Source organism: Panicum virgatum, chromosome 3N (genome assembly GCF_016808335.1).
Source record: "Panicum virgatum strain AP13 chromosome 3N, P.virgatum_v5, whole genome shotgun sequence".
Classification (NCBI taxonomy): domain Eukaryota; kingdom Viridiplantae; phylum Streptophyta; class Magnoliopsida; order Poales; family Poaceae; genus Panicum; species Panicum virgatum.
The window spans coordinates 66011210-66038771 of record NC_053147.1 but is presented as its reverse complement, the minus strand read 5'-3'; the positions used below and the strand labels follow the sequence as shown (position 1 = coordinate 66038771).

Here is a 27562-nt window from a genome sequence, read left to right as displayed (position 1 = left end):
TAGCAAAGGTTTGTTGCATCAAGATTTGAATGACCAACATATGTGAAACCTCTCCAAAAGCAAAATACTCATAATGTATTATAACGCTGTAAAGGGGATATTGTTGAAATTTAAGTATTCCAATCCACACTAAATTATGATTGCAGAAGGCAAGGCATTCTAGTGAACCAGCATAGGTCCTTAAGTGCCTCCCTGGAGAAGCCATTCCATATTTCTTTGCACATGTTGGACAGCCTCACTCACATACAGGGTATAGCGCCAGCATCACCAGGTTCTGCATGATGCGACCGAGGAGGAAGCGGACAGGCCCCGAGCCGATGAAGCCGTTGCCTCCAGTCACGCAGATGAGGTCACTGCAAGCCGCGTCGCCGCCATCACCGGCTGACACCATCTCGGCGCGACCAAAACATCATGTAGAATTCTGTGAACGTCAGTATATTCTGGAATCAACCAAAAAAAAGCAAAAACATCATGTAGAATTCAACATTACAAGGCCTAACCTTCAATCACACAATGTGTTGGGTAATACTGTGAACATGAAATGTAGCTGTCTTGTTCAAAGTTTCGATTCTCTTTGTGCAGTCTCCTAATTTCCTCCAAACGATTTGAACTCAATTCCTGCTTATATTAGCATGTGTTAAGTTTAAAGTCCATATACACGTCTAGAAAATAGTTTGGAGCTTTAAACATACCATTAACTCTTTGTGGGTAGCTTCAAGATCTTGCAGTTCTCTTTGTTTATCTCTCACCTTCTTTGCAGTTGCATTTTTGTTTCCCAGTGTTGGAACAAGGATTGGAGTCCCTTGCTTATTGTCTCCCTGTATTTTTAGTGCTGCCAGTTTCTGCTTGGTTTTTTCCAACTTGGCAACAGCTCTGGTCAACTCCTCTTGAGAAGTACATAAAATGTCTGGGTTAGTTTTAATATTACACAACAGCTATGTACAGATAGTATCAGGTGTTGGCTGTGGCAGTGATAGCAAAAAATTATTTAAAATTTCACAACTTATTATTGCCACAAGGCTTTCAACATTTTTGACTGAGATTAGTTCAACGTGTTTGATAATTCAAAGTACAGAACGGAACTTTAAATACGGCTGATGCACTTTTTAAGGACAAAATACTCTACGAGAATGGAACCCCTCAAAAGATAATACATAAAACAAATACAAAATACCTTTCGGACGTTTCTGTTCAGCTTTGTTCCAGGCATTTGAATCTATTTGTTTTTGCTCATCCCCTGATAACTGTGTGTGTTTCAAGTGAAGATTATCTACTGTTTATTGCCAATGTAACAAAGGTTTGGAGAATCGTGGTTTATATATTCCATGGGTGTACAGGGGAAACAGTAAAAGGCAGGGAATCGGTCATCAATGGACTGCGGAAGAAAAGCCTTTATCAGTGTTAAATAATCTTCTGATAAAAGAAGTGGTATAGTTCCGGCTCATTCCTTCTCTACCAAATATCAGTTAGAAGACCCTGTGTTAAGTTCAATGTAAGTGTCTTTCTACTTAGCTCGTCAAGTGAAGTAGCTATCAACGGCTTTAGCATGACAACTATAACATCAAGCCATGGTAAACTGCCAAAGCTTCTACTGTAGTGTAGCACCAGGGTTCAGCCTTCTCCTTGCCGAGTTGCATCGCCCGCATCGTGTTCAATTGGAAAGTCTGGCAAAGGCGCTTCCAACTCCTGGTTCAGGGTCTGAGGTTACCAAACAAAGATGAATCCTGCGCAATCAGAGATTAAGCCTTAAGATCCCACCCAGAAACTGGAAGAGTCGGGGGCACCTACCGAAGGAGTCTTCCCTCCATCGATTCAATGACAAAATAGCTCTATTGAGAGGGCCTTTGACAACCCTCTTGAATGTGGCTCGCTCCTAGTTTTTCTTCCCCCGCCCGTTCTATCTTGCCTCATTGTGTTGGTGGGAAGCCTGATGGTAAGCAGCTCTCTTCCCAATGGAAGATTCATTCAGTTCAAGCTTAGTTTTTGACGTGCTTTAAAGAAATCATTTTCTGCAAAAAAGAAATATCAGATTAATGCCTCAATATAAGTTAACAAGTGCAAATACAGTACCCAAGAGCTTATGTGACGTAACCATTTTATCAAAAATAAAACATCAAAACCAAAATGTAGATGGCGTGATATACAGGGCTAAGATTAAATAAATAATTCAAACATAAGCAAATAATGTGAATAAGAAGATACTAAACGATTACCTTTTGGATTTTAAAGAAATGATGAACGAAATATTAGCTTCATGATGCAAGATACCAAAGGATATATGTAGGCTTGGAGAACCAACAATTCAATTATCATAGCAGCCCTTAAGCACCAAAACATGTACTGAATCTTTTTTAGATGCATACACAACTACATAGAAGTTCATTGGAGCCACAAAAGCACAGCTTACTATGAATATTTTTTTCGACATGAGGCAAGCCCCATTTCCATTGCTTAAAACAGTAATACAGAGAGTTTGGCATGAAGCCTATGAAAAGGGGAAAGGGGAGCTGTCGCGGGATTTCTAGGGTACCCACAGCCGGGTGGCGGAACGCACCCGCCTATTCCCAGAGAGGGAGTACTCGGGAAGGTACTAGGCGATTGGGCTGTTCTAGCTCTGAGACAAGCACACAAGAACACACGATCTAGAGTGGTTCGGGCCGCCGGAGCGTAATACCCTACATCCACTGGGAGAGGTATTGATCTTGGTTGTGTATGAATCTATCCTCTGCCGGGTCTTGGCTTTCACCCAGCCTGAGTTTTTCTTCTAGCGGGCGCCCCCTTTTATAGACCAAGGGGTGCGGATACATAGGACGTTGGGGCCCCGACAAGTGGGCCCAACGTGACTGTGCAGCATACTGCGCAGAGTACTTAAATGGCTACAGTGGTTACGAATCTTTCTTCCGATATGCTTCCATGCCCTGCTGACCCTCTGACGAAGGGAGGTCTTCTCTTGTCCCGTCAGCAAGGTGCCCGTTGGGGGAATCGTAGCTTGCGGCGTGACCTGTTGAGGCTATTATGTAGGCGTCATAATGGGTGAAGCCGAGCCGTCGCATCCATCTGTTATGGCAGACTGACAGGCGCGGCGTGGGCGGTGACAGCAGCTCCACTATGCATCTTGGTAATACGCGATCAATAGTGCCCCCTGGTTAAAGAATCGCCTCGGCTTCTGCTACAACAATGCGGACGTCCTCCTACCGCAATGAATACAGTGGTAGGTGAACCTTAAAATGGAGACCAAGCGGCTTTATATACGTGTCTGCGCTTGCAGACACGTGGTGGCTCCGGACCACCCCGAGGCGGGGTGTCGATTCCTTCCCTTGGCGAGGGGTCCGGTGGTGCCCCAGGGGATCCCGGACCCCATGGGGGGTCCGGGATTCCGCGGGGATCCGAACCTCCACGGGAGGTCCGGAGCCCCCGGCTGTCCGGGCTGAGCGCCTGCTTCTTCCGGAACACGTGGTGCTCCCGAACCTTTCCCAACCAGGTGTTGACGTTCACTAACGCCCCCGATTTGTATACCGCAAGCGCACGGTTCGTGGTAGCTTTTCCCTTAGAGTATTCCCCCAAGGTTTATCAATCCGTGGATCGACAATGAACTTACTAGGGTTTTCCATCTAATCTAACGGATCTATCCTAACATGAAGCATTAATTGCATATAAAAGGTGAACCTTTGATAGATATGAGTGATGTACGAAGGTTGATCTCATCCATGAACATCGGTAAAGATAAAGCATGACCGAAGGCATGACTAAACCTATCACACGCATTCTAGTTGTAGTTCTAGCTAAACGAGTAAGCTCAACATGCATCTCATCCAAAGCCTCTTTAAATCAAAACCTCCAATCCGATCCCTCGATACCCAACCTACTCTATGGAGACGGCCTGTCACGACGCCCCCCTTTTCAACGGGATACCCTGAAGCAAGTCGAACCCCCTTTGGGTAGATCCGGTATGAACTCCTAGCCACCATAGCTACAAGAACACCCCATGCAATCTATCTTGAGAATAGATCTAGGAATAAGCGCACCCAAAGCAAGAACGAAATCGAAAGAGGAGAGACATGATCGCTAAATAGATCGGATGACATGAAGACATTACTCACATAATAGATTCATTTGGATCGCCACCACCGCGTATACACCATTGACGACTCCAACTAGCTCATGAACTCCACCATGACACAACCACGCAGGGAGGCCATGGCGGCTAGGGATGGCCTAAGCCATCTCCTAAACAACTTCGAAGACTTGCGGCGGCCGTCGTCTCCCTCCCGTCTTGGCCCTAGGTTTTTGTCGAGTTCTGGTTGGATGGATGCCCCGAGTTGAATAAGGTGGGAGCTATTTATAAGCCGAGGAAGCCACCGGTCGAAGGGGAAGGCAAACCGCCTCAGAAAAGGGCTGGGCCGGCCGGCCCCATGGGCCTAGGCCGGCCGGCCCCATGGGCCTAGGCCGGCCGGCCGGCCTACCCCTTTTCGGGCTCGCCTCGGTCTCATTTTTGGCGTGTAGACTCCTCGCATCTTCTAGAGTTTCTGTCCTTCACGATTGCACCCCTTTAGACGTCGTTATCTTCGAGATTTCTTCGAGGAGAAGGATAGGATGGAAAATCCTTCCTTAAATATCTCTTTGCTTTGCTTAATCTCGAAGTATCTTGATCTCATCTTCGTGGGCTTGGTCCTTTGGGCTCTCTTGGAGGATGGATGTGCATGAATGTGCTTCGAATCAACATAGGCTTTGGTCCTTCCTTTGGGCTTTGGCCTTCGTCTTTCTCCGTGTTAGCGCTCGATCACGGGCCTCGTAATTTCATGCTCCAAAATAGGCCAAAAACCTGCAAAAACGAAGTTCCTCCAAAATATATGTGCATATGTGAAAATGACCAATAATTAGGCCGGGGTTAGGACGGTTAGTGATTTTGATATTGAATTCATGCCATTATCAAGGATAAACAAGGGATAAAACGGATACTTAAGGAGCGCCAACATTCCCCCCATGCTTAAACCTTGTTCGTCCTCGAGTAAGTCCAGGAGCTTTTCTTATAAAGAAATCAGCGTTGCCCCTCAATGTCCTCTCTGCACTTAGTCATACATAACAAGACATATTGCTCTCTCAAGTATTTAGCATTTAAGTTCATGTTGTGACCGGCTACTTTTTCATTATGGAAGATAGACTAGCAATTAAAGAACATGCCACAATAATAAATAAATGCAATGCTCTCAAACTTAAGCGAACTTCAAACCTTTACCTTGTTTTATCGTGAAGAGTTTTCAAAAGAATGCATATCAAACATAAGTGAGGTTCTCTTGCAAAAGATCATGGAAATACTCATCTCATCAAGTCGCTCAAGCCTACATTAGATTGTTTTCAACCTATTCTACTCATATATAAAAGTGGAAGGCTTATGTGGAGCTTGGTAGGTAAAAACAATCCTAGCAAAACATTATATTTGAAATATTGTCAAACTAAGAGAGAGATCTAATGGGATTACCGAGACTAGTCAAAAAGGCCATTGGAAAATAATGTTGGAGAGGGGGAAAGATGAAACACACACATTTAGATAGGTGGACATGTGCAAGTGGCAAATGGATGATCCCGAGACACAAATGAAGTTCTCGTTATCGGATTGCACATGGTTGGAAGATTTGAGTATGGAATAATTCTTCAAAGTAACTTGGAAAATTAATGAAACCAAAAAGAACTAAGGAGCATTTTATTCTTCTCTTTTTTTTCTTTTCTCCCCTTTTTTCATTTTTCTTTTTTTTCTTTTCTTTCTTTTTGCTCCTTAGAACTTTTGATAACATAGAATACTTACCCAGCCATCCCCCCATGCTTGAACGAATGCTCGTCCTCGAGTATGAATAGTGGGAGAACCAACTAGCTAGGGTAAGTATCTCAAATTCACCTTCTTCTTCGTAAAACCGCTTGAAGGTGTGTTCCAGGATCAAAACCTTTCCCTCCCGCATACTGTCACTACACGAGGATAATCGGTAACGAACAACAAGAACACGATAGTTGATGTACTCTAGGTAAACCATGCAAGAGCAAAGCAAACCCAAAGCCAAGTCGCGATTCTATTAGGCATCAAAGTATCTCCGGGGAGCCTTGTCTCCCAAAACTTTTCTTTATATGGTGCCCTTGATTCTTTTGATTCCGTCGAAATGATAATCCATACTCAAATTGGGTTGTGGTCAAGGAGGTAATCACAAAAAGATATTTTTGGTTTAGGGTGGATATCCAGCGAGGTTTGCAAAATTCCCGAAGTGGAAACTCACAATGCATGGATAGATAGGCTAGCAAAAAGAAGGTTACACAAAAAGAACGGAATGACCAGCTTCTTAGTCTCGTACCAAAGAAATCAATCTTAATCCAACTCATCAAAATATAAGTTTGCAATCTAAAGGTTTCATCATGAAAGAATATATGTGTATAGGCTTTGGTAGGTAGAACTTTGCAAGAGATTCACAAATGTAGATGGCATAGGAAATAAGTTTTCAAATTAAATAACACAAGGTGTAAGGTCATCGGTAGACTTAAATCAAGAGCAACATAGAATATGTGGGTTTAAAATTTAGTCATTTAACCTCCACAAATAAAAGAGCCGGTATTTAATTATTTTAATTCCATTTAATTGAGAGCAAATGGTCAAGTCATATACAACATAGCGTAGGTAAAACAAAGCAGCAACTTTCATCATTTTTCCATAAGCATAAGGCATTGCCAAAATGTATCAATGTGGTGAGCTCAAAGTGATGGTGATCCTACACTTATTGAAAACAAAAACAAAATTAGGTTGTCCTCCTAGAAGCCATGTGATAGGTTGAGAGATATATACAAAGGTTGCATCTATGGTTGAAGGCATATATGTACAAGCATTTAGAAAAAGAGAAAGTTGAGGAAGAATTACCGTCCTTCTCGATGCTTGTAATGAAGTGTAGCGCGGCCTCCCCCATACTTAAGCATTGTGCTAAGCATGGAAGAAGAATCATGAGCATCTTGTGGCAACCGTGATTATCTTACTCCATGAGATCTTTCTTCCTTGTCCACGAAATCCTCCCCCATGCTTAGCATGATGCTAGGCTTGGAAGGAGAAGATGGACCATCTTGAAATTCTTGAAGTCCTTCCCTCATGCGTATGAATATCATCTTCAATGTGTCTTCACCTTTGTTGCCTCAATTTCCTTCAACTTCTTCTTGTACTAAGTCATGGTCCCAATCATTGCTTCACGTCGTCATCGCCACCTTCAATTCCTCGTTGTCTCATTGCTGCCGCATCTTCACGAATTTTTCTTCCAATTTCCAGAACATAACCTGTACTGAAACATTGCTCCATTGCGAAGTGCATGAATTTTCCTTTCCAACGAGTCCTTATTCGTCCAAAATTGATTCCGAACAATAGAGTTATGTCCATTTTATCCCAGCGCTGCAATCTGTCCCGACGAATTTCAGAACGCGCAACGTCCAAAGTTTTTACCATATCTCCTTGTACGGGTCTTCAAATTCATTGATCTTGGATGTGTTGGAACGGGAATTTCATGGAGCCTCTGAATATCAACTTTTATTTCCTGTACAGCTCTGAACATGTTCTCAAATTGATGAAAACAGCTGCATCCTTCTCGGGTTTCGACGATCTTGATTGAAATTCTTTTGGTCTTGAACTCATGGGAGCGCTTCTTCATGCCTGCAAAACATTTTAAACACACACTACCCCCGGAATGACGGTCAGGAGTGGAAACAAATGCCAACAAACCTACCATTCCTAAGATCTCAATTTGTGGCAAAGTTAGCTTAGCGAAACTAGTGAGTGTACGTGTGTGCTAGTGTAAATGCAAATGAGAGGAAGGTACATAAACAAAGACAATGTTTACACCTAGTTCTAAACACCATGTTTACAACTAGATTGCCGAACTTCTCCATAGCCACAAAGACTTATTTAACCAAGGTCAAAACACCATGTCTATCCCAAGATCAGTAGGCCTTCATAGCACAAGAAAAAATAAAGCGCATTGCAAAGCTTATAAACCAACCAAATGCAACCTCATAGCTTGGTAACTAAATGATGATGGTCTTCAATCATGTCTAAACACCATGTTTACACAAGATTGCAAAAAGGAAAATGCTCACGTCAAGCATTAACATGGATATGAAAGCTTTCATCAATAAAGTTCTTCCGAAGGATCAAGCTAACAAAATGAAAGTGAGGACAATGAGGTGGATGCAAAATGTAAATGCAAAGTTAGCAAAAACAAGTGTTAGCAAGGTTGAAAGGACTTTTCGATGTTGTTCTGCAACTAGCTTATTCAAAAACAATTGCTAAGAGTGACAAAAAACCTTCGCGGCACTTCATAAGAAGTGAAACTTTTGTCAATGAAAAGGTTATTTATCGAAAAAGGATCAAGCAACCGAGCTAACAAGGTTTTAGAAGTAGGTTTATGGGTTTCCTATATTTTTGGCTTAAAACAAAAATTTTGAAGAGAGAGAGTGTTGGGTATAGAAATTCTATCTAAGATGGTTTCAAAAAAAAACTAGAGAGAAACAAATGTTAGATTTTTTTTTGAATGAAAAACATACCTTATGGTTTTAGGATTGCTCTATGAGTGGTTTTCCTAAGGGTTTTAGGATCTCAAAAGCGAGGCTAGTCAATGTTTATTAGAAAAGTTTTTTTTAAATGCAACATGCAATGCAATGCAAGGGTGAAACGAACAGCATGGTATGCAATGCAACATGGGGTGAGTGAATAAAATGATATGACATGATGCGTTGGTCTAAAACAAAACAAAAAGTTAGCCTAAGTTAACTAGCCACAAGTTTAGAATCAAAGGGTAGTACAATGCTTCATAAATCTCTCTAAAAGGGACACAAAGAAAAAGACTCTAAACACTAATAGGCACACAAAAAGGTCTACAAGTTTCCTAAGATCAAATAACAAAGTGCCCCCTCAATAACATTTAGAATGAACAACATGAAGTTGTGGTTTTTGTTAGAGCAATGGTACAATGTTACTTGATATTCCGATTAAAGAGTGCAATGTAGACGGTCATATTAAAATATATAAGACAAAAGATCGGGTTGCCTCCCGCAAAGCGCTTCATTTAGAGTCATAGAGCTCGACTTTCTCACATACCTTCTCATTGATGTGAAGCCATGGTCCTTCATGCAAGAGGTGAAGGTGTTCCATGCAGCTCTTATTCCATTTCCCATGTTGGACATGATCAATCACGCTTAATGGAAAACTTGCCCAATCGTCTCTCACATCATCGTCACCTCCTTCTTTGTTGTCCTTCGTCGCTACCTTTCTTTTCATGAATTTTCCTCTCTGTCCAGATTGGGAGTTCCACCAACCAATTGATCCAATACAAGGTGCACAAAATCTTCTTTCCAACAAGTCTTCATTTACCCAAAACGCATTCCAATTGAGGGAGTTATGCCCCTTTTTCCCGTTACTGCAATCTGCCTCGTGCTGATTTCAGCACGTGCATCTCCGATGTTTGAGACATAGCTCCTCCCGTGGGTCTTCAATTGTATCGATCATGGATGCGTTGAACCGAGGACTTGATGGAGATCCTGAATATTCAACTTTCTTGCATTGTAAACCTCTGGACTTGTGCACAAAATTGATGAGGCTTAGCGACGTCCGTTCTTGAAACTTGAAGATGTTGATGATGGTGTTCAAAATTTTGGGCACGGTTTCCCTCCTCATCATTTGAGTTTCATGTCCTGCATGGTTAGTGAAATCCCGGGCTTCTCCCGACATGTGCTCTTTTAGGGTCATGAGCTTGACCAAGCGCAAAGCAAGATCGAGATTTGCAATTATTTGTAAACATATGCAACATAATCACATCCTCAATTAAATTTCATCAACAAGACATGGTGTAATTAAATGCAGCATGTGTTTCTTGCATAGCGCGGAGCTCATTATTAGGCAAAGGTTCTTTAAGCATGAAATCAACCTTCTCAAGAAACTCTAGCCTATCATCATGAAAAGAACAAGGCATAGAATTTAAACTTTCATTCCGACTATCGGTTCGAGCATGAGATATTTAAAGATTATCAACAAAACCAATAGAAGCTTGAGAATTCACTGTATACCTTAGCCTCGGAGCTTTTTCATACTCATTGGAGTCGTGGTGCTTTGTGCGAGATGTCATCTTGATGCACTCTTCGTGGTCCGTCGTGATTTGCTTCTCACGTCTCTATGTGTTGAATGTTGTGCTCTTGTAATCCGTCGTGGTTTGTTTGCAACATCTTCATTTGTCGAAGGTCGACCGCTTGTGCCTTCATTTGCCAATGTCATTGGGGTTCTTCCTCTGCTCCAAGCCTCTGAATTTTATCATGTACGCTTGATGAAAACATCGCCCAAGCTCCTCTTCATTGTTGTCATCGTCATCTTTTCTATCTTGTTCTCATTGCGTTGCTCCTGCCTCTTCTTCGTTGAATCTCTCCTGTACACTCAACAGAACATATACCAAAATATAGATCTATTGAAAATTTTATGAAATTACCTTTCCAACGAGTGGTCACTCGCTTTAAACGGAGTCCAAATGAGAGAGTTATTACTGTTTTACTTTAGCGCTGCGTGCTGTCAAGAAAATTTCAGAGTGCACGACTTTCGATGTTTTGGCCATAACTTCTTGTGGGAAACTTCGATTGACTTCATTCTTGATTCGTTGGAATTGGAACTTCGTGGAGCTTTTGAATATCCAAAAATATACTGCAATTTTCTTCTGAGGTCGAGCAGAATATTGATGAGAATAGTATCTTCTTGTGAATTCATCCGAAGATGTCAATGATCTCAATCATGTGGTCTTTGGAGCGTCTTGTCGTGTGTCCTTGGCTTCAAGGTCATCACCATTGATTACCAGCAATCACAGCTTCAATGATGTGTCTTCTCCAATGTTCTTGCTTTACCCAAGGTGTCGGGATTGGTGGAGGCTCCCGTGCTTTGTGTTGATGATCTGAGCGGTTTTCTTCCTTGATAGCATCACTCGACTAGAAGTATATCGAGCATCCCACTGGAGAAGATAGGTGGTGTCATGATTCTTCTAATCTTGTTGCCTCCAGCTTTGGTCAACTTCAAATCATCAACTTTTGTGCACTCGGCCTTCCAATCATCCTTTGACATCGTCATCCCTTTCTCCGTTGTTTGCTGCTGCACCTTTCTTCGTTGAATTGCTCCTTTGTCCAGTGCAGAACATGTACCAAACTCCAAGCTCATTGTGAGGTGTATCAAATCATGTTTCCAAAAAGTGGTCATTTACCCAAATAGGACCTCGGATGAAAAAGTTATGCTTGTTTTACTCCGGCGCTACGCTTCGTCCCGAGAGATTTCAGAACGCGCAGCGTTGAAAGATCTTTCCATAACTCTTCACACCGATCTCCAAAATTAACAATTTTTGATGCGTTGGAAAGAAGACTTGATGGAACTTCATAATAATCTATTATTTCCTCATGGAACATATCTGATCTTGGACGAAAAACTCATCACAACAGCGACACTTCATAGATGATGATGATGATCCAATCGCACGATTTTCTTTTCGGACATGCTTCATACCTATTGCTTGAGCAAACAAATCTTCCCAAAAACATTTGTCTTTAAAATCAATTGACACGGCGGCGTACCTTATTTATCATCTTTTGCTTTAGGGAGTGGGGACTCGATAGCGGATGCTGGGCCACTAACAAAAGTTAGCACCTACCACTAAAGAGCGAAACTTGATGTTATTCACATCTTGTCGAAGTGGATCTAGGGTTTTTGATGTTGATGTCGAGAACTCCTCGATCGTCTTGTCGTCGATTGTCGAAGTTTGTTGGAGCGGGTTGTGGACTTCTCGAAGCCCAAGTTTGGTGTCTAGCTTTTTCCACCTGCTTTCAAGGACACAAACAAGAAAACAAGGGTATATGATATAATAAAATTTAGGGTTAGTCCAAAAACTAGATAGATCGCCCTAGGGTTCGTGTTGCCGATCCCCGGCAACGGTGCCAGAAAAGCTTGTTGACGTTCACTAACGCCCCCGATTTGTATACCGCAAGCGCACGGTTCGTGGTAGCTTTTCCCTTAGAGTATTCCCCCAAGGTTTATCAATCCGTGGATCGACAATGAACTTACTAGGGTTTTCCATCTAATCTAACGGATCTATCCTAACATGAAGCATTAATTGCATATAAAAGGTGAACCTTTGATAGATATGAGTGATGTACGAAGGTTGATCTCATCCATGAACATCGGTAAAGATAAAGCATGACCGAAGGCATGACTAAACCTATCACACGCATTCTAGTTGTAGTTCTAGCTAAACGAGTAAGCTCAACATGCATCTCATCCAAAGCCTCTTTAAATCAAAACCTCCAATCCGATCCCTCGATACCCAACCTACTCTGTGGAGACGGCCTGTCACGACGCCCCCCTTTTCAACGGGATACCCTGAAGCAAGTCGAACCCCCTTTGGGTAGAACCGGTATGAACTCCTAGCCACCATAGCTACAAGAACACCCCATGCAATCTATCTCGAGAATAGATCTAGGAATAAGCGCACCAAAAGCAAGAACGAAATCGAAAGAGGAGAGACATGATCGCTAAATAGATCGGATGACATGAAGACATTACTCACATAATAGATTCGTTTGGATCGCCACCACCGCGTATACACCATTGATGACTCCAACTAGCTCATGAACTCCACCATGACACAACCATGCAGGGAGGCCATGGTGGCTAGGGATGGCCTAAGCCATCTCCTAAACAACTTCGAAGACTTGCGGCGGCCGTCGTCTTCCTCCGGTCTTGGCCCTAGGTTTTCGTCGAGTTCTGGTTGGATGGATGCCCCGAGTTGAATAAGGTGGGAGCTATTGATAAGCCGAGGAAGCCACCGGTCGAAGGGGAAGGCAAACCGCCTCAGAAAAGGGCTGGGCCGGCCGGCCCCATGGGCCTAGGCCGGCCGGCCTACCCCTTTTCGGGCTCGCCTCGGTCTCATTTTTGGCGTGTAGACTCCTCGCATCTTCTAGAGTTTCTGTCCTTCACGATTGCACCCCTTTAGACGTCGTTATCTTCGAGATTTCTTCGAGGAGAAGGATAGGATGGAAAATCCTTCCTTAAATATCTCTTTGCTTTGCTTAATCTCGAAGTATCTTGATCTCATCTTCGTGGGCTTGGTCCTTTGGGCTCTCTTGGAGGATGGATGTGCATGAATGTGCTTCGAATCAACATAGGCTTTGGTCCTTCCTTTGGGCTTTGGCCTTCGTCTTTCTCCGTGTTAGCGCTCGATCACGGGCCTCGTAATTTCATGCTCCAAAATAGGCCAAAAACCTGCAAAAACGAAGTTCCTCCAAAATATATGTGCATATGTGAAAATGACCAATAATTAGGCCGGGGTTAGGACGGTTAGTGATTTTGATATTGAATTCATGCCATTATCAAGGATAAACAAGGGATAAAACGGATACTTAAGGAGCGCCAACACCAGGGGACGGGTCCGGGACCGTTGCCGGGTGAATAGGGCTTCCGGACCACAGAGGTCCGGCTGCTGGACGTAGTTAAGGATAACTACAAGGCTCCTTTCGCCTAGTCACAGCAAGAGGGGGTACCCCAGTCCTGGGGTACCGACAGTCAAATGTCGTGGTGCTGCAAACCACAGCCGGGTGGCGGAAGGCACCCGCTCTAGCCCTTAGGGTGTGTACTCGGGGGTTAGCTAGTGCTAGTTCGATCTCTCTCAAGAACACGATGAACACAGCGAGATTAGAGTGGTTCGGGCCGCCGGAGCGTAATACCCTACATCCACTATGTGTTGTATTGCCTTCCCTCGGGAGAGAGGGAGTTCGCGAGAGCTTGTGTGTGTGTGTTTCTTAGCTGAGTCCCTGTGCACAGCAAGCACCTCCCTTTTATATCTCAAGGGAGGCGCGTACATGGCTGTTGGGTCCCCGACAGGTGGGCCCAACGATGTAGTATAAAATAACATACTGTTCACATATTATGTCGTCGCAGGCAAAGGAGATCTCTCTCCTGGATTCCTTTGCCTGCTCCTGGAGTCCCTTGTTCCTCACGTCCAGGCGCTGTCTTGTCGGGACGATGCCTGGCGACGCCTGCCACGTAGCTTAAGCGGGCTGTGTAGCTTGCGGCATAGGCGGCATGATGGAAAAGTGATGTGCCGTCGTATCCATTTAATGCTGCAGACGGGCTCTGCGCGGGTGCGGCACAGGCGACTGCACTGTGCACCTTGGTAATACGCGGTGCACAGTGAGGTCTGACAAAGGCTGTCTCGCGTGCCGCGTCGGCAGAGCATGCCTTGTCCATCTGCATTAAATGCAGTAGGCGCGCGAGTCTTCCAGCGGAAGGATCACGCTCGAGCCCGTGCCTCCGGGCCACGTGGCGGCTCCGGACCCCCACGCAGTGCGGGAGGTCCGGATGGACGCAGGAGGTCCCGGACCCCTACGGGGGGTCCGAGGCCTCGGCTGTCGACATGGAGCTTCCCTTCCTTAGAGACACATGGCGTCTCCGGACCCATCCCCAGGCGGGGAACGGGTCCGGGGCCGTTGGCCTGGTGAGGGAAGAGCCTGACCCGTGGGGCCTGGCTACTCCGTCCTTTCCGCGCAGTTACGGATAACTACACGGGTCCTGCCTTGCTGCAGTAAGAGTGGGTATCCCTGCTACAGGGTACCGACAGTGGCCCCCGGGCCCACCTTGGGGGAGGTACGAACCCACAGGTGGGGCCATTACTGCGATTTGGCTTCGTATAGCTTGAAGCTTCTTACTGCATAGGTCTTGACCGGATTTGACCATCCATCGGGTTGTTTGCTGCCTCATCACATCACAACGGCTTACTGACTATGGGCCCCACGCACAGTGGTTCACCTAGTCACGCGCGCGACGCTCGGCATTGTTGCGACCGGAGTAAACGGATCATTTACCACCGGCACAGTTCCCGAAAAGCTCGGCCACGCCAGCGCTTAATACGCGCACGTCAGCTCAGCTTCCGCCTCGCTCCGCGCGCGCGGGCGACGATTCAGATCCCGTCTTTTCGCACCCTTGTTGGTTACCCGCTCACCCCGACAGGTGGGCCTGGGCCCCCATGTCATGGACTGAGCGGTTAACACCAGGCGCGGGCGTCGCTTGGGTTCCGGCGACGGTTCCGGGGTGCGCCGGTTGAGTCAGGCTTTATAATGGGGCGAACCGCATTCCGCGGTTACTTTCCCGCATTCGCCTTCTTCCTTCCAGCCTTTGCGCCCTTTTGCCTTCGAGCTTTCCTTGCCTCTTTCTCCCCTACGCAGGCTGCTCCTCACTCCACCGAGAGATGGCATCCCTTGTTCATCACCGCCGCTTCCAGACCGAGGGAGAGTTGAACACAGTGCGCCGCCTGCTTGGGTGGAATGCTCAGGAGACCGGCTGGGGGGTCTGAGCAGGCTCGGTTCCCCTTGGCAACCTCCGCGCCGGGGAGTTTGTGCTATTCACCTCGCACATCTCCACCGGCGTGGGACTGCCGATTTCTTCGTTCCTGCTGCTGCTGCTGGAAGACTTCAGCCTCCAACTTCAGCACCTGACACCCCACTCCCTCCTCCTGACGTCCATCTTCATGCACTTATGCGAGATGTTCGTGGGAGTGCGGCCCTGCATCATCCTCTTCCGCTACTTCTTCGTTCTGGTGAGGTTTGGAAGGAGCAGGGACGAAGTGGGGGGGTACTATTTCCAGATAAGGAGTGACCCGCCGACTCCTTACATTCCCGGCCTTGCTGGCGGAAAGTGGGAGGAGTGGCGCAGGGATTGGGTGATCGCCACCACCGAAGCCAACGAGCGCCTCGCCCTGCCGACCGAGGGGCCCGCCTCTGACCGCGCAACCTGGAGGGCCAAGCCGTCCCTGCAGCCGGAATTCGACTCTGTGCTGAGCAAGATCAGGTCGCTGGCGGAGAGCGGCCTCAACTCGTGGCACGTGCTTGGAGATTTCCTGAAGCGCCGGATCGCTCCCCTGAAGCAGCGGCCGCGTCCTGCGTGGAACTTCACCGGCCTCAACGACTGCAGCAGGACCCACCGCGGGGAGGGGAGCGACCTGACCCAGGAAGCCTTGGAGATCCTGGTGCGGAACGTGACGGGAGATGCCTTCATCCCGGAGAACCTAATCCTCCCTCAGTGCATAGTCCCCCCTCTGCGAGGACCCCGCGAGGGTGGCGGTGCTGGCTACCCTGCCAACTCTGGATGACGGGGGGCTGGCCCCACGCCAGACCGGAGGCGACCCGAACCGTGGGCTCCGGATCCCTGGCGCGTCCGGGGATCAAGCTACACTGAGCGCCACGGGGTCCGGCGCCACCACGAAGGGGAAGCAGGCCACGGCCAGCAGCGCGGCAACAGCCGGTTCCAGCCGGGCACAGAGCAGCTCCGGTGCATCGTCGGGAGATGCAGGCCGGCGCTGGCTACTCAGGGGCGACGGGACCCTGGTCTTGGAGCCCGCCGCGAAGCGCCAGAGGACCTCTGAGGGCGCGGGCCAGGGTAGCTCCCGGGTTGCCGGCCCTCGCGGGTCCTCTGGGGCGACTGCACCACCACCATCGCCGCCGAGGAATTCCTCCCGCCAGCAGCAACAGCAGCAGCAGCCGCAGGAGCAGTTGCAGCGGGCGTGAGAGCGGCAACAGCAGCAACAGGTGCAACACCAGGTCGCGCTCGTGCCGCAGCCACGGGGACAGCAGCAGCAGGAGCAAGCCCGGGTTGCGCCTGCATCGCAGCTACAGGAGAAGAGGCCGGGCCTCCGAGGACGCTGGGTACCCAGTACTTCTGGGTTAGTGTTATCCTGCTTTCTTCCCTTGCGCCAGGTGCCCCGCTTTTTGCTGAAGGTTTCTCCACTTTGTTGCCAGGGGTCGTCGCCCCAGTAGTTCTTCCACCATTGCCGGCTCCTCGGCTGTACCCAGGCGGCCTCGGCGTCGACAGCAACGGCGACAGCGGGTGCGGGACCCTCAGGTACAGCGACCTATGCCAGCCCAGTGGTGCGGGACATGATGCTGACTGGCGCGTCATTTCCAGACTCAGCAGCGCACAACGCTGCGGTGGCGGGAGCACCTGTGGTGGAGGCAGTAGACGCAGTGGTGGTGGGGGCGCCGGTGCTGGGTGCAGCCGCACCCGACGCAGCGACGGTGGAGGCGCCGGCACTGAACGCAGCCGCACCCGACGCGGCGGCGGCGGAAGTGCCGGTGCTGGGTGCTGCCGCACCCGACGCAGCGATGGCTGAGGCGCAGGCGCTGGGGGCATCCGCACCCGACGCCGCGGCGGCTGAGATGCCGGCTCTGGGCGCTGCTGCCCCTGACGCTGCGGCGGCAGAGGCGCCGGTGCTGGGCGCAGCCGCACCCGACGCGGCGACGGCAGAGGCGCCGGTGCTGGGCGCAGCCGCACCCGACGCATCGGCGGCGGAGGCGCCGGTGCTCGGCACAGCCGCACCCGACGCAGCGGCGGCGGAGGCGCCGGTGCTGGGCACAGCCGCGCCCGACGCAGCGGCGGCGGAGGCGCCGGTGCTGGGCACAGCCGCGCCCCACGCGGCGGCGGCGGAGGCGCCGGTGCTGGGCACAGCCGCACCCAACGCGGTGGCAGCGGAGGCGCTGGAGACAAGTGCTGCAGCGGAAGCCCCCACCTCCAGCTCCGGTCCTGTTGCAGAGGAGGAGTTGGAGGTGGTCTTTGGCAAGCGGCTCCTGCAGCTCCAACCCCCGGAGGAGGATGTGACTCCCCTCCCCCAGGTGCTGTTTCAGGTTCGACGGTCGATCGAGGAGGCAACCTCCTCCACCGAGGCGGCCTTCCAGCGGGAATGGTCTGCTCTGGAGAGCGAGCGCCAGCGCCTCTCCGACTGCACACCCGCCTGGAAGCGCACACGAAGGCTGAAGCCTCCCGCGCTGCGGAAGCTTGGTCGAAACTCAAGGCGGACCAAGAGGCCTACCGAGCCAACCATAAGAAGGTGTTTGACCGGGAGCTTGCAGTATCGAGCCGGGAGAAGGCCCTAGCCCAGCGGGAGGAAACTTTTGCCTTGGAGGTTGTTGGCTTCGCGGCCTAGCGGTCTGGCCTCGAGACCCGCCTCGCGGCCCAGCAGTCCGAGCTGGAGACTCGCAACCTGGGTCTCGAGGTCCGGAGGTAGGAGCTCGACGTCTTCTCTGCTACTCTATAGGGATTGCGTGAGCAACTGCAGGAAAGAGCAGGCAAGCTGACTGATGCCGAGGCGGAGCTGGAGGAGGCCCAGAAGTCCCTCTATAAGCGGGAGGCCCACGCCACCGGCATAGAGAAGGAACTTGGACGTCAGTGGGACTCCCTCAAGAAGCTGAAAGAGTGGTTGGAGAAGAGGAAGGCCGAGCTCGAGGAGAGGTCCCGCGAGCTCGAGGAGAGGTCCCGCGAGGTGGAGGTGGCCAAGGCGGCTCTGGACACCCGGGTGCAAGAGGCAGTCCAGGAGGCGGTCCGGAAGCACCAGGAGGACCAGCGCGTGGAGGCCCAGCGGATCGCTGACTGGGCGACCGAAGTGAGCCTGGCACTGGTGCCACTTGGACTGGTGCCACTGGCGGAGCCGCCAGCTTCGATAGCTGACGCCCTCCCAGTGCTGAACTCTGCTTCGGATAGGCTCCAGCGCCTGGGGCCGGTCCTTGCTGGACAGCTCGAAGCCGAGGGTCGCGAGCTGATCCGAATGGTGGCGGAGCACATCCTGACCTGCCTCCAGAGCCACAACCCGGCCATCTCGCTGGCACCCGTGGTCAATGGCCCTGTAGCGGAGACGGAGGCCGCCGCTCGGGACAGCGTGCGGGAGGTCGTCGACTTCGTTGCCGCCTACTTCAAGCGGGAACCTGCAGACCCTTGAGCTGGGCATTGTATCTTTGTATTTTTTGCATTATGTAACAACATTGTACTAGTTGAAATTTTGAAATAGAAAAAACTTCAACTTAACTTTTTGTTAGTTGTTGGTTTGCGGTATACAGCACCCTGGCGCCCTGGCCCCCTGGCGGATAGGTTCAGTTGATTGGACCTGTCTGCCACGTGAGCCATAGAAGATACTCCGGACCTCCTTGGGCATAGGGCTGCATAGTTTGTAAGACGAGCAAGCGCCTTGTTCCCTGTGTAGCATACAGAACTACAGAGAGAAGAATCAAATTCGCTTATACAGTAGCAATAATACTACAACTTAGCTGTTTGACGCATGCAGAATCCATTCATGATGTCTGGGACAAAGCGGATGCTCCGGGCCCCCTGGGAGATAGGCTCAGTTGTTTTGAGTCTGTCTACCATTGAGACTGGACCTTGATCTGCATGAAGGCTTTGAAGCGGATACTAGGACCCCCTGGTAGGTAGGCTCAATGGTTTGAGACTGGCTACCACCAGTCAGGGTTTAACCTGTGTACCATTTCAAATTTACAGCTTAGTAGCAGGCCCGCGGGACTCATCCCTGACCAGTGCCAGGCTGGTACGAGGTCCGGTGCTCTAGATGCGCAGGTCCAGGTAGCTCAGTGCTTGTTACAGGGTGGTGGAGTGCGTAGGCTTAGGGTACGGGACCAGGCTAAGGTGCTACACAGGGCTCCGAACCACTCCAGGGAACAGCACGATCTTTCCGGACCTGGCTTCATCGTCCCAGACCTTTCGCAGCAGTGGGAAAGGTCACTTTGTTGTACTCGATCCTTTGAGATATAGGGCTGGACATGCCGTGTTGGACTTAGAAAGCCAACTCTTGAGCTGGAACGAGGTCCGGGCCCCTAATTACCTGGCTCCAGGTATTAGAGTACTCGTTACAGGGTGGTGGAGTGTGTAGGCTTTTGGGTACAGAACCAGCTAAGCGGCCCCTCCCAGCTGGGGGAAAGTTTGTGGAGCCTTGCTCGGCTCAGGATCCGTCTGAGGACGAGGTCGCCAGCCCGGAGCTCCCTACTGTGCACGAACCGTTGATGATAGCGCCGGAGCGCCTGGTTGTAGCGTGCATTTCGGATTGCTGCTCGCCACCTTCGCTCGTCAACGAAGTCCACGTCGTCACGCCGCAGCTGCTCCTTCATGGATTCGTCAAAGGCTTGGACCCGTGGTGAGCCCAGGTGAATTTCTGGGGGAAGGCATGCTTCAGCCCCGTAGACCAGGAAGAATGGAGTCTCCCCGGTGGCTCGGCTGGGTGTGGTCCGGTTGCCCCATAGTACACATGGAAGCTCGTCAACCCATTTGGCACCATGCTTCTTCAAGCAGTTGTAGGTGCGGGTCTTGAGTCCCCTGAGGATCTCTGCATTTGCTCTCTCAACCTGTCCATTGCTGCGGGGATGTGCTACGGACGTAAAGCATAGCTGGATGCCGATGTCCTCACAGTACTCTTGGAAGAGTCTGCATTTGAATTGAGTCCCGTTGTCCGCGATGATGCGGTTTGGGACGCCAAATCTGCACACAATGGACCTGAGGAATGCGACTGCTGATTTCTTAGTGATATTTACCACAGGGGTAACCTCCGGCCACTTGGTGAACTTGTCAATGGCGACATAGAGGAACCGGTACCCGCCGACAGCGCGGGGAAATGGCCCCAGGATATCCACACCCCACACAGCGAATGGCCATGAGGGCGGAATCATCTGCAGAGCTTGAGCCGGGGTGTGTATTTGCTTTGCATGAAATTAGCATGCTTTGCAGGACCTTACCAGCTCACCCGCATCCTGGAGTGTTGTTGGCCAGTAGAAGCCATGCCGAAAGGCCTTGCCAACAAGCGTGCGAGAGGAGGAATGACTTCCGCACTCGCCTCCATGGATCTCCGCAAGCAACTCGCGGCCCTCTCCCTGGGAAATGCACCGCATGAGGACACTATTGGCGCCACGGCGGTAGAGATCCCCTTCTACCACCGCGTAGCGTTTAGCCAATCGGATTATGCGCTCAGTGGACACATCGTCATCAGGGAGGATATTATCTTTGAGGTAGTCCCGGATCTCGGAGATCCATGCATCGGGAGCACCCTGAGTAGGTGGGGGTGGCTCTATGAGGTCACTAGGATCCTCAACAGAGCACACAGCCCAGGTCGGGCACCAAAGGTGGAATGCTGCTGGGACCGCTAGCTTCCAGGTGCTAGCCTGATCCCCTTCACCCAGCTCGGCAGGCTGGGCGGTAGGTCTCAGTAGCCGTCTTTCGAAGACACCCTCGGGCACGGATGCCCAGGTAGATGCTCTCACAGAGAGATCATCTGCTGCTGAGTTGAGCTCGCGGGGAATGTGTTGCAGTTCCAAGGAGTCGAAGTCCTTCTCGAGCTTCCTCACGTGTATGAGATATGCCGTGAGCTGGGGATTGTTGCAGTTGCAATCCCCTCGGACCTGCTTGATGATTAGCTGAGAGTCCCCCTTCACCAGAAGCTGCCGGACCCCCAGGGACAGGGCTTATGTCAGGCCAAAGATCAGAGCTTCGTACTCCGCCATGTTGTTGGTGGCCTTGAACTCAAGGTGCACCATGTACTTCAGCTGATCTCCGTTTGGGTCGATGAGGACCACACCAGCTCTGGCCCACTTCTCGCGGGCGGACCCGTCGAAGAAGAGTGTCCAGTGGGGCTCGGTGAAGACTGGTGTCCTGATTTTCGGCTCCGGGGGTCCAGCGTTGACGACCGGACCCCCAGAATTGCTTGGGGAAGGAGTCCACTCCGCTATGATATCAGCCAGGATCTAGCTCTTGACTGCATGGCGTGGCTGGAAGTCCAGTTGGAACTCGACCAGCTCTGCCGCCCACTTGGCGATATTGCCTGTGGCATTGGAGTTTTGCAGGATCGCTCTTAACGGGTAAGAGGTCACTACGACAACTCGGTGTGCCTGAAAGTAGTGGCGCAGTTTCCTGGATGCAATAAGTATTGCGTAGATAAGCTTATGCGTCTCAAGATACCTGGCCTTCGCCTCGTGGAGGACTTCGCTGACGTAGTAAACTAGTTTTTGGACGGTCCGAACCCTAGTTACCGGGTCCGGCTCGCCCTTATCCACCGCATCAGGTCCTTGGGCCCCCAGCGGTTCTGGGTTCCCACTGGGTCGAGGCTCCTCCGGACCTGCTTGTGCGGGATCTGGACCTTCAAGCTGGGGTGAGGCTGGCGGGCCCCCGTGTCCGGGGTCCAGCTCACCATCCTTGGCCAGGGAGACCCTGGTGTTCCCCTGGCGAGCTTGCTCTGTCCTTTCGGCGACCAGCACCATGCTAACTGCCTCCGCAGACGCAGCAAGATACAGAAACAACGGCTCACCGGGCTCTGGAGCCACCAATACTGGCAGCGAGGTGAGGTGCTGCTTCAGTTCCTGGAAGGCCTGTTCAGCCTCTTCGGTCCAAGAAAATGGACCGGACCTCCTCAATAGCTTGAAGAAGGGAAGGGCCCTCTCGGCCAGCCTCGATATGAAGCGGCTAAGAGCAGCGAGAGATCCAGTAAGCTTCTGGACGTCCTTGATGCGGCCAGGAGGCCTCATCGCTTCGATCGCCTTGATCTTGGCTGGGTTTGCCTCAATGCCTCGATGTGAGACCAGGAAACCCAGCAGCTTCCCTGCTGAGACGCCGAAGATGCACTTCTCTGGGTTCAGCTTCGTGCGCGTGGCGCGGAGCCGGTCGAAGACGAGGGACAGGTCCTCCACTAGTGTTGACCCTACCTTAGTCTTGACCACAATGTCATCGACATAAACCTCAACAATATCTCTAATTAGATTACAGAAGGTTTTGTTCATAGCTCGTACAAACGTGGGTAAGGCATTCCTTAGACCATACGACATGACAATGTAGCAATAAAGCCCATCTACTTTTACAAAGGCAGTATGCTTCCTATCCTCTCTAGACATTTGAATCTGGTGGAAACCAGAGTATGCATCTAGGAAAGACAAAAGGTCACACCCGGAGGTGGAGTCCACGATCTGATCGATACGCGGAAGAGGATAGGGGTCTCTAGGACATGCCTTGTTGAGGCTGGTGTAGTCGATGCACATCCGAAGCTTCCCGTTGGCCTTTGGGATGACGACCGGATTGGCCAACCACTCGGGGTGGTGGACCTCCTCGATGAAGCCGGCATGTAGGAGCTTGTGGACTTCTTCGCGGATGAAGTTCTGTCGCTCCACGGACTGCTTCCGAGGCTTTTGGCGCACCGGCATGGCGTCGGGGTAGATCCTCAGATTGTGCTCGATCACTTCCCTGGGGATCCCGGGCATCTGTGACGGTTCCCAGGCGAACACGTCGACATTTGTCCGGAGGAAAGCGATGAGCGCGTCTTCCTATTTCTCCTCCAAGTTCCTCGCGATGCGGGTGGTCCTGGTGGAGTCCGCTCCAATCTGCACCGTCTTCACAGGAACATGGTCCGGATCGGACGGTTGGACCTTGGGAGCCTTTGCAGGCACCTTGGGTTGCGAGGTGGATGGATCCTCCTCGGAACGTGCAGCCTCTGCCGCCAGAGCATGCATTCTCTCAACTGCAGCGACAGTAGCGGTGCGGTCGCTCTGCATGGTGAGGACTCCGGCAGGGGAAGGCATCTTTAAGACCAAATACCCGTAATAGGCAATGGCCATGAAGCGGTAGAGTGCCGGTCGGCCAATGATGGCGTTGAACGGGAGGTTCACCTCCGCAACATCGAACAGGACGCTCTCTGTGCGGAAGTTCTCCTCGGTCCCGAACGTGACCGGCAATGTGATGCTCCCCAGAGGGAACGCCGGGTGTGGGCCCACTCCGGAGAATGGGTGAGAGGGAGTCAGCCTGGACTCCGGGATCTGCAGCTGCTTGAACGCTGCATAGCTGATGACGTTGCGGCTAGCCCCACCGTCAATCAGCACGTGATAGAGCCTTACGTTGGATAGGACAGGAGCGGTGACTAGAGGTAGTACACCAGCTCCGGCCATATTCTCCGGGCAGTCGGATGGCCCGAAAGAGATGGTGGTGTCCATCCACCTCCGGTGCGGCGCCGCCTTCGGGACCCCTGGCTTCACTGAGAGGACCTCCCGGCGAATGGCCTTCACATCCTGCCAGGAGACAAGCTCCCAGCTTCCGCCGTACATTACGTACAGCTTCTTGCGGCGGTCGCCGTTGTCGGAATCGGAGTCATCGTCGTGGTAGACGCCCTTCAGCTCTCGAGTGGGGGATTGGTCCCCCAGCTCCTTCTCCCCGGCCGCGGCCCTGCTGTCGGAGGCCTTCTCCTTTCCGACCCGCTGGCGAGGAGGGGGTGAACCGTCTTTGGAGGACTGCTCACGCCGCCCACTGACCCGCTTTGCGAGCTTCTGGATCTCGCGGCAGTCAGCGGTGCTGTGGCGAGCGGTGGGGTGCACTAGGCATGAACCTCCGCTTCCACCTTGCGGGCGAGGGCGTTTGCCATGTGCATTCTGGCCCCCAGCCGCTGCCGCCGCTGCCGGCGCCGCCGCCGGCGCTGCTGCTGCAACGACTGGTCCGCCAGAATGCGGTTCCCCGCGACTCTGGTTCTTGTTCTTTTTCTTCTTGTTACCGCCCTGCGCGGTAGCACCGGAGCCACCAGCCTTGGCGTCTCCGTCTTGGGGGGCTGAGTGCCATGCACGGCCCTCAGCGGCCCTGGCACACTTGTCTGCCAGGGAGAAAAGCGTAGTGACGCTTTCCACCTCGTGCGTCGCCAGCTTCTCGAGCATCTTCTCGTCACGTACCCCCTGGTGGAAAGCAGTAATAATAGATGCATCTGAGATACGAGGAATGGTACCCCGTACCTTGGTGAAGCGCGAGATGAAGGCCCGGAGCGTTTCTCTGGGTTTTTGCCTCATGGCATGAAGGTGTGCCTCCACACCATGCTGCTGGTATGCACTGGTGAAGTTCGCTGTGAACCTCGCACAGAGCTCTTCCCAGGACTGGATCGTCCCAGGTGTGAGGTTCATGAGCCAGGTCTGGGCTGGCCTAGACAAGGCTACATGAAAGTAGCTTGCCATGACGGCGCCGTTACCACCAGCCGCTGTGATGGCGGTAACGTACACCTGCAGGAACTCCGACAGGTTAGTGGTACCGTCGTACTTTTCCGGCAGGTGGGGGTGGAACTTGGATGGCCATGCCACGGCGCGGAGGTGCTCCGCTAGCGCAGCGCAGCCCACCCCAGCAACTGGTGCGCCTGGCTGTATCCGGGCGTTCACTGGGGGCTTGGGTGCCACCACGTCCAAGTCGGCGTTGAGGTTGCGGCCCTCAATGTTAAGACGGCGCTCTCGCGCCCTCTCGACGGAGATGCGGGCATCCTCTCCCGCGCGCCGGCGGTTGAGCTCCGCCCGCAGGTCTTCTATTCGTGCACCCCTCACGGTAGGGGAGCGCACGGACGCCGACGCACCGCCCTGACGCTGGCGGTAAGGTACCACCGCGTTGCCGGGCGGAGGTCGTTGCCCAGTCCTTGCAGAACTGGGGGAGGCCTGAGCTAGGTGGAGGAGACGGTCAACGTCGTCCCGCCACTGCTTCAGGGCGTCTGGCGAGGCTGCTTCAGCCGGGGGGTTGCGAAGCAACTCCCTAGCCGCTGCCAGCGCTCCGCTGCTCGCAGCTTGTGAGGGGGCCCTTGATGGGCGCCCTGACTCTTGCCGGCGAGCAGCGCGCGTCGCCGCCGACGGTGGCTGCTCCACAAGCACAGTTGCCCCTGGAGCAGGGACACGAGAGGCGTGTGGCGTGGAGGACGCCACACCCTCCGTCATCTCCACGTCGTCCACCCGAACCATCGGGGCGAGAAAGAGACGAACTGCGACCAGCTAGCTCCCCTACCTGGCGCGCCAAATGTCGTGGTGCTGCAAACCACAGCCGGGTGGCGGAAGGCACCCGCCCTAGCCCTTAGGGTGTGTACTCGGGGGTTAGCTAGTCCTAGTTCGATCTCTCTCAAGAACACGATGAACACAGCGGGATTAGAGTGGTTCGGGCCGCCGGAGCGTAATACCCTACGTCCACTGTGTGTTGTATTGCCTTCCCTCGGGAGAGAGGGAGTTCGCGAGAGCTTGTGTGTGTGTGTTTCTTAGCTGAGTCCCTGTGCACAGCGAGCACCTCCCTTTTATATCTCAAGGGAGGCGCGTACATGGCTGTTGGGTCCCCGACAGGTGGGCCTAACGATGTAGTATAAAATAACGTACTGTTCACACATTATGGCGTCGCAAGCAAAGGAGATCTCTCTCCTGGATTCCTTTGCCTACTCCTGGAGTCCCTTGTTCCTCACGTCCTGGCGCTGTCTTGTCGGGACGATGCCTGGCGACGCCTGCCACGTAGCTTAAGCGGGCTGTGTAGCTTGCGGCGTAGGCGGCATGATGGAAAAGTGCCGTGCCATCGTATCCATTTTATGCTGCAGACGGGCTCTGCGCGGGTGCGGCACAGGCGACTGCACTGTGCACCTTGGTAATACGCGGTGCACAGTGAGGCCTGACAAAGGCTGTCTCGCGTGCCGCGTCGGCAGAGCATGCCTTGTCCATCTGCATTAAATGCAGTGGGCGCGCGAGTCTTCCAGCGGAAGGCTCGCGCTCGAGCCCGTGCCTCCGGGCCACGTGGCGGCTCCGGACCCCCACGCAGTGCGGGAGGTCCGGATGGACGCAGGAGGTCCCGGACCCCTACGGGGGGGGGGGGGGGGGGGTCCGAGGCCTCGGCTGTCGACATGGAGCTTCCCTTCCTTAGAGACACATGGCGTCTCCGGACCCATCCCCAGGCGGGGAACGGGTCCGGGGCCGTTGGCCTGGTGAGGGAAGAGTCTGACCCGTGGGGCCTGGCTACTCCGTCCTTTCCGCGCAGTTACGGATAACTACACGGGTCATGCCTTGCTGCAGTAAGAGTGGGTATCCCTGCTACAGGGTACCAACAGGAACCTAACAACATGAACTACGCCTGATTTAGGGAGAACGCCTGCGGGAGATGTACCTAGAAAAAAAAATCTATGAATATGATGGATGGTTGGGGAAAAAGATTCACTGCATTTCACTTGCAAGTCAGCCTGTGCTGCGGATCGAAATCCATTCAAGTCTAGACTGGAAAGTACATAAATAAAACAAATTATTTGCATTTGGTCATCTAATATGATGGGAGTACAATTGCATCCCTTCTGTAAAATAAATAAAGGAACTGTGGAGCCTTACCGTGGAGGCTAGAGCAGCTGAGATTAAAATCTAGATGACCGAGCAATTGACACAGGCATGACTAATGAGAAGAAAGCTGGCCACCATATCTACCGTGCAGGAAGCTGCAGAAGCACCAGGCAACTTGATTAGCAGCACTGCATGCCCTTCTGTTCATTGATTATCAGTCCGGTGCTGTAATTCCTGCAATTTTTTGAAATGCCATGTATGCAGTAGATTTAATTCAAAGATTTATGGTGGAGCTTGATCAGTTGCACAGAGCTGGACGGGGTCTTGCAGACCTTCGGATCGGCGGCCAAGTGGGGCCACCTTGGAGGGCGTGAAAGTGGAGGGGCGTCGCCGCCTTGTAGAGGAGGAAGACGCGGAGGCGCCACGCAACAGGGAAGCCCGCAGGAGCCCGCCTGAAGAGCAGCCACGAGATGCGCCATCAAAGTCATCTGTTTGTGCCGGCCAGGGAGGAGTGGGAGGATTGGAGGGGAAAGGAGATCGGGAGATTACCTCCGGGGGGAGCGCGACGAGGCCGGAGATCTCGCCGGCGGCGTGACCCAAACCTGTATAACCCTCGTGTTGCTTGCACCATCGTGTTCCTGAT

General features: G+C 51.8%; 1 long non-coding RNA gene across 5 annotated transcripts; it reads right to left on the bottom strand.

Annotated features, from left to right (window-relative positions):
* LOC120666857 lies at positions 1–27509 on the bottom strand. Of its 5 annotated transcripts, none has more exons than XR_005671911.1 (7): positions 27469–27509; positions 27252–27371; positions 26756–27153; positions 1175–1945; positions 693–886; positions 501–618; positions 1–421 (listed from the first exon to the last, which is right to left on the bottom strand). It is a non-coding gene; the product is annotated as an uncharacterized LOC120666857 (long non-coding RNA). The 5 variants fall into 5 exon arrangements; XR_005671912.1 differs by having other exon boundaries at positions 693–1724; positions 1789–1945; XR_005671913.1 differs by having other exon boundaries at positions 693–1698; positions 1789–1945.
* Between the last annotated feature and the right edge of the window lie 53 nt (positions 27510–27562).